The sequence below is a fragment of the Psammomys obesus genome, unplaced genomic scaffold, assembly GCF_907164565.1.
Source record: "Psammomys obesus unplaced genomic scaffold, mPsaObe1.curated_primary_1811, whole genome shotgun sequence".
Lineage (NCBI taxonomy): Eukaryota > Metazoa > Chordata > Mammalia > Rodentia > Muridae > Psammomys > Psammomys obesus.
In genome coordinates, this window is record NW_026592118.1 from 29468920 (window position 1) to 29476544 (window position 7625).

The window sequence follows — 7625 nt, forward strand, 5'->3', positions numbered from 1 at the left end:
TGTAAAATAGTGTTGCCAGCATTATGCTAGGGCTTTTTATTTTTCCAGAGGAATTAGAACCTGAGACTGAAGTTCAGTCATTTTAACACCATTACAGTTAGTTTGTCCCCAAAGAGTGAAACCTTGGAACCTAATAAACCGTGGTAGGAATAGGGGTGGGTGGGGGTGGGGCTGGCCTAATTGCACAGGGAAGGCTGGCCCTGGGCTCAGCTCTTAGAGCCTCCTTTCATCCAGCATTGGGCTGGGTCCATAACTAGTGGATCTTTTTAGCTACTGTTGCCTGGTCAGTTCCTGTAAGCTCATCAGAGCCAATAGATGAGGTCTCAAGAAAGATGAAAGGGGCTCTCACCTAGACCTTTTCTTTATTTTAGGTTCAGGCAGTTTTCCGGTTTTCTCTTCTTCGGTATTGGGGATTGAGCCCCTGCAACGGTTAGTAAAGCTAGACCAGAAAAGTCTCTTGAAGTGTTCACTCAGTTCTGCTTGTAAGTGACAAGGTCGGCGGTGTTCTGGGGCTTTCTGCATCTCCTAGTCCCTCGTCTCACTGCTTGCACAGGGCCTCCCCTGCCTGAGACAGCAGCTTTTAAACAGGGCAAGACACAGATACTGAAGAGAAGAGCACGGAAGACAATAGCTGGAATAGACTCATTCTGGACTCCTTGTACGCCCGCACACTTGCGTGTTGAAGACTGCTGTGAAACATAGCTCCGTTGTACATTGAGATCTAGACTAGGCCATGATCCTTGAGCTGCCCCGTTACAGGTCATGCTTCAAAAACTGCCCATTTCAGGAGTAGTAGCACAAGCCTGCCAGGACACACTGTCCCTCGTCTGGAAGGGTGAAAACCCTAGGTTAGGGAGGGAGCAAGTCGGCCCTGGAGCTGTCTGCGCTGGACATGGCTGTCAGGCTTCCATGCCCTTAGCAAGCAGCGCTGTGCTCCTGACCTCTAAGTAAGCCCATCAGTGGCTGTGCTGGCTCCAAACCTTCAGGCACAACTTTGTTGCCTTTGCATTTGAATAATGCAGGGATTGTCTGTTGCCCAAGCAAAAGATCTTTCTTTAGATGTTCTTAGCCCATGCAGAGCTCTCAATTAGAGATCAAGGGTCTTATTTCACTCTATGACTCAGCAGCCAGGGCCACGCCTTTCAGCTGGAGCCACAAAGCTGCTGGGTGCCGTTCACAAATGCCCCTTCCTAGGCCTGCCCACGTAGAGTAACAATCAAGGCATCTGCACACTCACGTCAGCCCTCCTCTGCTAGCCAAGCCTCTAACCCAGTGGTTCTCAACCTTCCTAATGCTTCAGCCCTTTAACACAGTTCCAGGTCCGTGGACCTGTCTGCCTGTGGGTGGACCGCCTGGAGACAGATCAGGGAAGTTGGTGTTTCCTGATGGTCTTAGGCAGCTCCTGTGAAAGGGTCATTCGACCCCCAGAGGTCGCAACCCACAGATTGAGAACCACTGCTCTAAAAGAGCTCAGCCTATATTCATCAACAGGTGGGACCCTGGAATCCCAGAGGTTCCCTTCATCCCTCACCTCATCCCCATCACTGGGGTGAGAACTTTCTCTGCGGAACTCCACGGGCTCATAAACTTCGGTGCCTTCTCTTCCAGAAAATCTTCACCGTCTATCACTGTCAACACTCTCAGACCTAGGACTTCGGTTTGTCTTGACAAGCTGGTGGTACTGGCCCAGTCCCAGGCATGCTGGCAAGATAGCAGCAGACTGGGGTTCGAGGCAAGGGGCTCAGCCTCCTGGATACACACAGGCAGCTTGTGTCGGTCCTCCGCGCCCCCAGGCCCACGGGGTGACACTTGCGCCTGGATCCTGGGTTGTGTTGCATTTGAAAATGCTCTGCATGAAGGATGGCCTACACTTCGAGCAGACAGACGGTTAAAGCTGCCCTCTCTCCTCAATGTTACTTGATAGGCGAACAATGAGATGGGGAGGGCAGCCTGCTCTTGGGGCCACAGCCACAGAGGGCAGCTGTCGGTGCGCAGGCCCTGGAGCAAGGGCCGCAGGGCAAAGGGCCGACTTGCTTCCTCCCTGCAGCTAGCCTCTCCTCCCACCCTCCTGGACGAGGGACAGTGCGGCCTGGCACTCCTGTGCTACTACTCCCCGTAGGTGACAGGCAGCCTCGGCTCCTGAAGTGGACATGGGGCGTGATCTGTAGTGAGGAAGGAAAGCTAAAGGTACCAGGTACCGAGGGAGTGGCGCCCGGATCTGGATGTACAATGGAATTTGTGTGGTGGCCCCAGGACACCAGTTTCACAACTGTCAGTCCCCCCCCACCCCCATTCAGGGACCTCCACAGAGAAGTAACGGTGCCACGTGGAGATGGATCCTCTGCTGGTCCCCACAGTCCCCTCCCCGGTGTTCCAACAGAAACAAATGCAGTAGAACCCTGTGAAACCCGGGGACTTTGGACCAGCTGAGGCAGAACCGGAAGACCTTTTCCTAGCCCAACATCTCCCCTGCTGGGTGTAGCCACTAAGTACACTAATTTCGTTTTTGAGGATATTACAGGTATCGAATTTATGCCTTTTCTATCCAGCCCTGTCCAGCTCCTCCCATGTGTTTGCCACCCCCTCTTGAAATCATGACATGTATTATTCTTAAATGCACACGTATGATACAAACACTGGGTCCATTTAGTGTTCCTTGTAGGTGTTTTTAGGGCTGGCTGCTTGGGATTGGGTGACCTGTTGGGGGCTCATGCCTGGAGAAGACTGACTCCTTCTCTTAGCGTCCATTAATTGCCTGTAGCTTGTCATCTAAGCATGAAGCCTTGTGAGGGTTCCCTCATCCCCACTGGAATGTCAACCGGAAGCATACCCGCTTGGTTTTTGTTTTTATTTTTATCTGTGTGTCTGGAAGTGTTCTGCCTGCATGTATGTATGTACACCACATGCGTGCCTGGTGCACATAGTTTCCAGAAAGCCGAGAAGCAAAAGCCCAGTCTTAGCTGTGGCTGTTGCTTTTCTCCTTCCTGGGAAGCATGAACTCCTCCTCGAGGCACCCGCAACCACGCCATCCCTGATGTCAGGAACGGTTGAACTGTCACACACACTTAAGGAGACAAATGCATTTGGTTATCCTCATTCACCAACACTGAGGACTGTGCCTTGGAAAAGAATCTTTGCATCAGCATCCACGGGGCTCAAGTTGCAGAAAAATCAAAGCAAAGCCCTTGTTAGAAGACTGGCTGAATTACACCGAAAATTCAAGTCCCAGCCTCGGACGGTGTTGGCGGTTAAAATAAGGGCATTAGTTGTTAAAGAATGGGATCCTGTGCCTTGGCGGTGTGGGGGAGACCTCACTGAGGCTGAGAACGTGGAACCCTCAGATTCTCAAGGGTTCATCTCACCCGAGGAAGTAACCTCCCCACCCTCATCAGAAGATGCACTCCCCCTCACCCCCCTGAAATATTGCCCTTTCCACCTTTGACTGAGGAAAATAATGATTCATTGTCTCTAGACCTAGACCCAGACTTAAGGCAAAGCAGGCTCCTAGAGGGGAGTTGGAAATTGTCATCCACAAGAAAGCGCACTACACTGCAGAAGCACATACCGAGCTTGCTAAGTCATTCAAGCAGATGTCTGGGGAATGTGTGTGGGAATAGATCGCTGTGGGATAACAGCAGAAGAAATGTAAAACAGGATTGGGTTGAATTGATTGCTATGAGTCCGCTGAGTGGAGGTTCGGGTTTATTATGGAAGCTCACAGTTGTTCTTTTAAGGAGGTGTCAAAAGTCTGAATGGCTGGCTGAAGCCTTTGGCAAAAGATGGCCTACTGAGGGGGAGTTGGAGATGCCTGCTATCCCTTGGCTTGGTGTTGAAGGGATTTTCAGGCCCAGGGAAGTTGCAGTGGTGACGTGGATATGCTCTGTAAAACCTCATCCTCCGCAATGGGAAGGCCCAGAAGGCCTGCCCTTCACTAACCCTGCCATAGTGAGACAGCACCAACGCTTCTGAAGAGCGTTGTTGTTGCCCTTTCCCTTGTGCAGTGGATAAATTAAATGCAATGGGTTTAGTTGGGCCCCAAAGTAGTGGGCATCAGGTGGCAGCACCGAGTCACAAAAGGCGAGGTGATCATAGTTACTGCAGTGGGTGGCATAGACAAAGCATGTTCACAACGGCCAGACCCACTGATTCACAACCTTCCTCATGCTGTGAACTTTTAATCCAGCTCTGGGTACTCCTGTGAGGGACCCGCCCTCCTATGGGTGGACCCGCCTGGAGATGGGTGGAGGAAATGTGGTTCCCTGGGAAAGGGTTGTTTGACCTCCAGAGGGGTTGCAACCCGAGGGTGGAGAACCACTGGCCTAGCCACTGGCAGCACAGGCAAAGCGATTTTTAGGGTGGCATGACTTGAATGGACTTTTGGTGTTTCCAGGCGGGGAGCCTACAGTGTTTTTGATCTGTATAAGCAGAAAAATACTAAAAAATCTCAGCCCCAGCCAGGCAGGCAGATCTCTGTCAGTTTGAGGCCAGCCTGGTCTACAAAGCTAGTCCAGAACAGCCAAGGCTACCCAGAGTCTCAAAAAATCAAAAAAAAGAAAAAAAAAAAAAAAAAAGGCTCTACTCATGAATCAATTTCCAGATGAGCCAGTTTTCAGACACAGAATCCCATAAAGGAAGGGATGGCCAAGTTCTCCTGGGAAACTCTTTGATGAAATACCTCAGAGTTTTACTGTTATCCGTATGTGGCTCTTCTCCAGAAGGACCTATGGGTAACTGTACACTGGGGAAAATGATCAGACTTTCCAGGGACTACAGGATACTGGTTCTGAATTGACACTAATTCCAGGAGACTCCAAAAAAACGTTGGCTTATGGAGGCCAGATGATTAACGGAGTTCTGGCAGATGTCTAACTCACAGTAGGTCCAGTGGGTCCTCTGAACTCATCCTGTGGTGATTTCCCCAGCCCCAGAATGTATATTTGGGATAGAGATACTTAGAAGTTCCCTGACTGGGGAGAGAGGACTGTTAGGGCTGGAATAACTAACTGGAAGCCTTTAGTGTCGGCCCTGGTGAGGAAAATGGTAAATCCAAAACAGTGTGCCATCTCTGGAGGAACTGCAGAAATTAGTCCCACCATCAAGGATTTGAAAGCTTCAGGGTGGTGCTCCCCACCATATGGATGGTTTCTAACTCTTATCTGGTGGGTGCAGAAGACAGATTGTGGAGAATGATAGTCAACTATCAAAAACTCAATGAAGCAGTGACTCCGATTGCAGCTGTTGTACCAGATGTGGTGTTCCTCCTTGAGCAGATTAACACATCTGCTGGTACAGGGCATGCAGCTGTTGATCTATCAGATCCCCTTTTCTCCGTACCTGTCCATAAGGACCAACAGAAACAATCTGCTTTTAGTTGGAAAGTCCAGCGGTATACCTTCTTCACAGGGTCACCTCAAGGTTAAACTGACTCTCCAATCCTGTGTCCTAACTTACTTAGATGGGATCGTGATCATCTGTGTCTTTTACAAAATATCTCACAGGGGCACTGTACTGATGACGTTATGATGCTGGACCAAGTGAGCAGGAGATGGCGACCACTTTGAACTCACTGGTAACGCATGCCCATCTGAGGATGGGAAATAAATCTAACCAAAACCCAAGGGCCTTCTGCCTCAGTGGAATTCTTAGGAGTCCAGTGATAGGGTCGTGCAAAGGCACTCCTTCTGAGGGGAAGGCAAGGTTACTGCACCCGGCCCCTCCCACCACCAAGAAAGAAGCACAAAGTTTAGAAGGGCCTAATGGGACGCCGAAGGCAGCGCAGTCCTCACGTGGGTGTGTCACTCCTGCCCGAGTAACAAGTGACTCAGAAAGCTGCTAGCTTTGTGTAGGGCCTGGAAAAGGAGAAGGCTCTTCAACAGGTCCAGGTTGCTGCATCCTGCAGGGAACCATGGCCCTGGCCTGGCCTAGCTGCCCCGAGAGGCATGTGTCATGGGTTTTGTAGGTTGGAGTCCATGGCTCCTGGGGCACAGGGTGCCTTTCAGTTCCTGAGGAACCAATGCGCTCCCTCGGGCAGTGATGTGTCCAGGCCGCTTTGTGTGTCTCCATATGTTCCCTCTGAAGCCAAGGAAGCGTGGAAGCTCGTCACGACAGTTGGTCTTAGACATTAATCTTGTGTACTTGTGTAGCTTGCAAACAGCATTGTCTCCTGGCAACTAGGGGATTTGATAGATCAACAGCTGCATACCATGTACCAGAATCAACTGTATTGATCCTGGGAGGGTGTAAAAGTGATTTTAGTCTTGCTGAGGCCCCTTTATCCTGAGCCTGAGATTTAATTCCTCAGCCAGCCACCTCAGGTAACCTTGGCTCACTAAGGACGGGTAGGAGCGTACACTCTACCACTTTGACCATTCGGTCCAGCAGACCTGATGGTGCCTGAGCTGTCAGCGGCAGCTGGAGATGCTGGCTGGAGCCTTTACAAGCTCCTGAAGGTGAACTTCAGAAGAGAGCTTGGAGCATCACCTGCAGATAAGTATTCTCCATTTGAGAGGCAGTTCTTGGCCTGCTACTGTTGGGTCTTAGTGGAAACTGAACATTTGGCAATGGGCCACTAAGTTACCATGCAACCTGAGCTGTCCATAATGAGCTGGGTATTATCCGACCCGCCAATTCATTAAGCAGGACGTGCACAGCGGCAATCCATTATCAAATGAAAATGGTATTCGCATGCTGGCCCCGAGAAAGTCATGAAAGCACAGTTACATAAAGAAGTTGCCCAAACACCTATGGTTTCTACGCCCATCACAGTGCCATCTTCTAGCAAGCATGTACCTATAACCTTGTGGGGGTGCCCTGGGATTGCCTGACTGAGAAGAGAAGGCTAGAGCCTAGTTTGCTGACGGGTCCGTTTATACGCAGGTGACACCCGGAAGTGGCAAGCTGCAGTGTTACAGCCCTTCCCGGGACAACTCTAGAAAGACCCTGCAGAAGGCACATCTTCACAGAGGACAGTACATTTGCATGGAAGGAAAAGCTGCCAGATGTGCAATTGTTCACTCTTTCATGGACTGTAGCCAGTGGGTTGGCTGGATGTCCAGGGACTTGGAAAGAACATGATTGAAAAATTGGTACGAAAGACATCTAGGAAAGGAGTGTGTGGCGAGATCTCTCCAGACGGGCAAAGGATATGAAGGTACTTGTGTCCCATGTAAATGTTCATCAGAGAGTGACTTCAGCAGAGGTAGAGTTCAGTAATCAAACAGATTATTGCCTCATCCTGTGGATAGTCAGCATCTTCCCATAAACGAAGTGGCCATGGTGGTAGAGATGGGGGTTATGCATGGGTTCGGCAACCTAGCTTCCACTCCCCAAGGCTAACCTGGCTCCAGCTGCTGCTGAGTGCCAGATCTGCCAAGGGCAGAGACCAACACTGAGCCTGAGCTGTGGCCCCATTCCCCAGGGCAGCCAATCAGTGACACGGTTGCATATTAACTACATTGTGACACTCTTCTGTGGACAGGACAACACTATCCTTTCTGGGGTAGATGCTTATTCTGGTTAGGGATTTGCTTTTCCTGCATGCAGGGTCCTGCCAAAATGACTGTCTGTAAGCTTATAGAATTTCCTATCCACTGTCATGGCATTCTACACAGTACTGTTTCTGACCA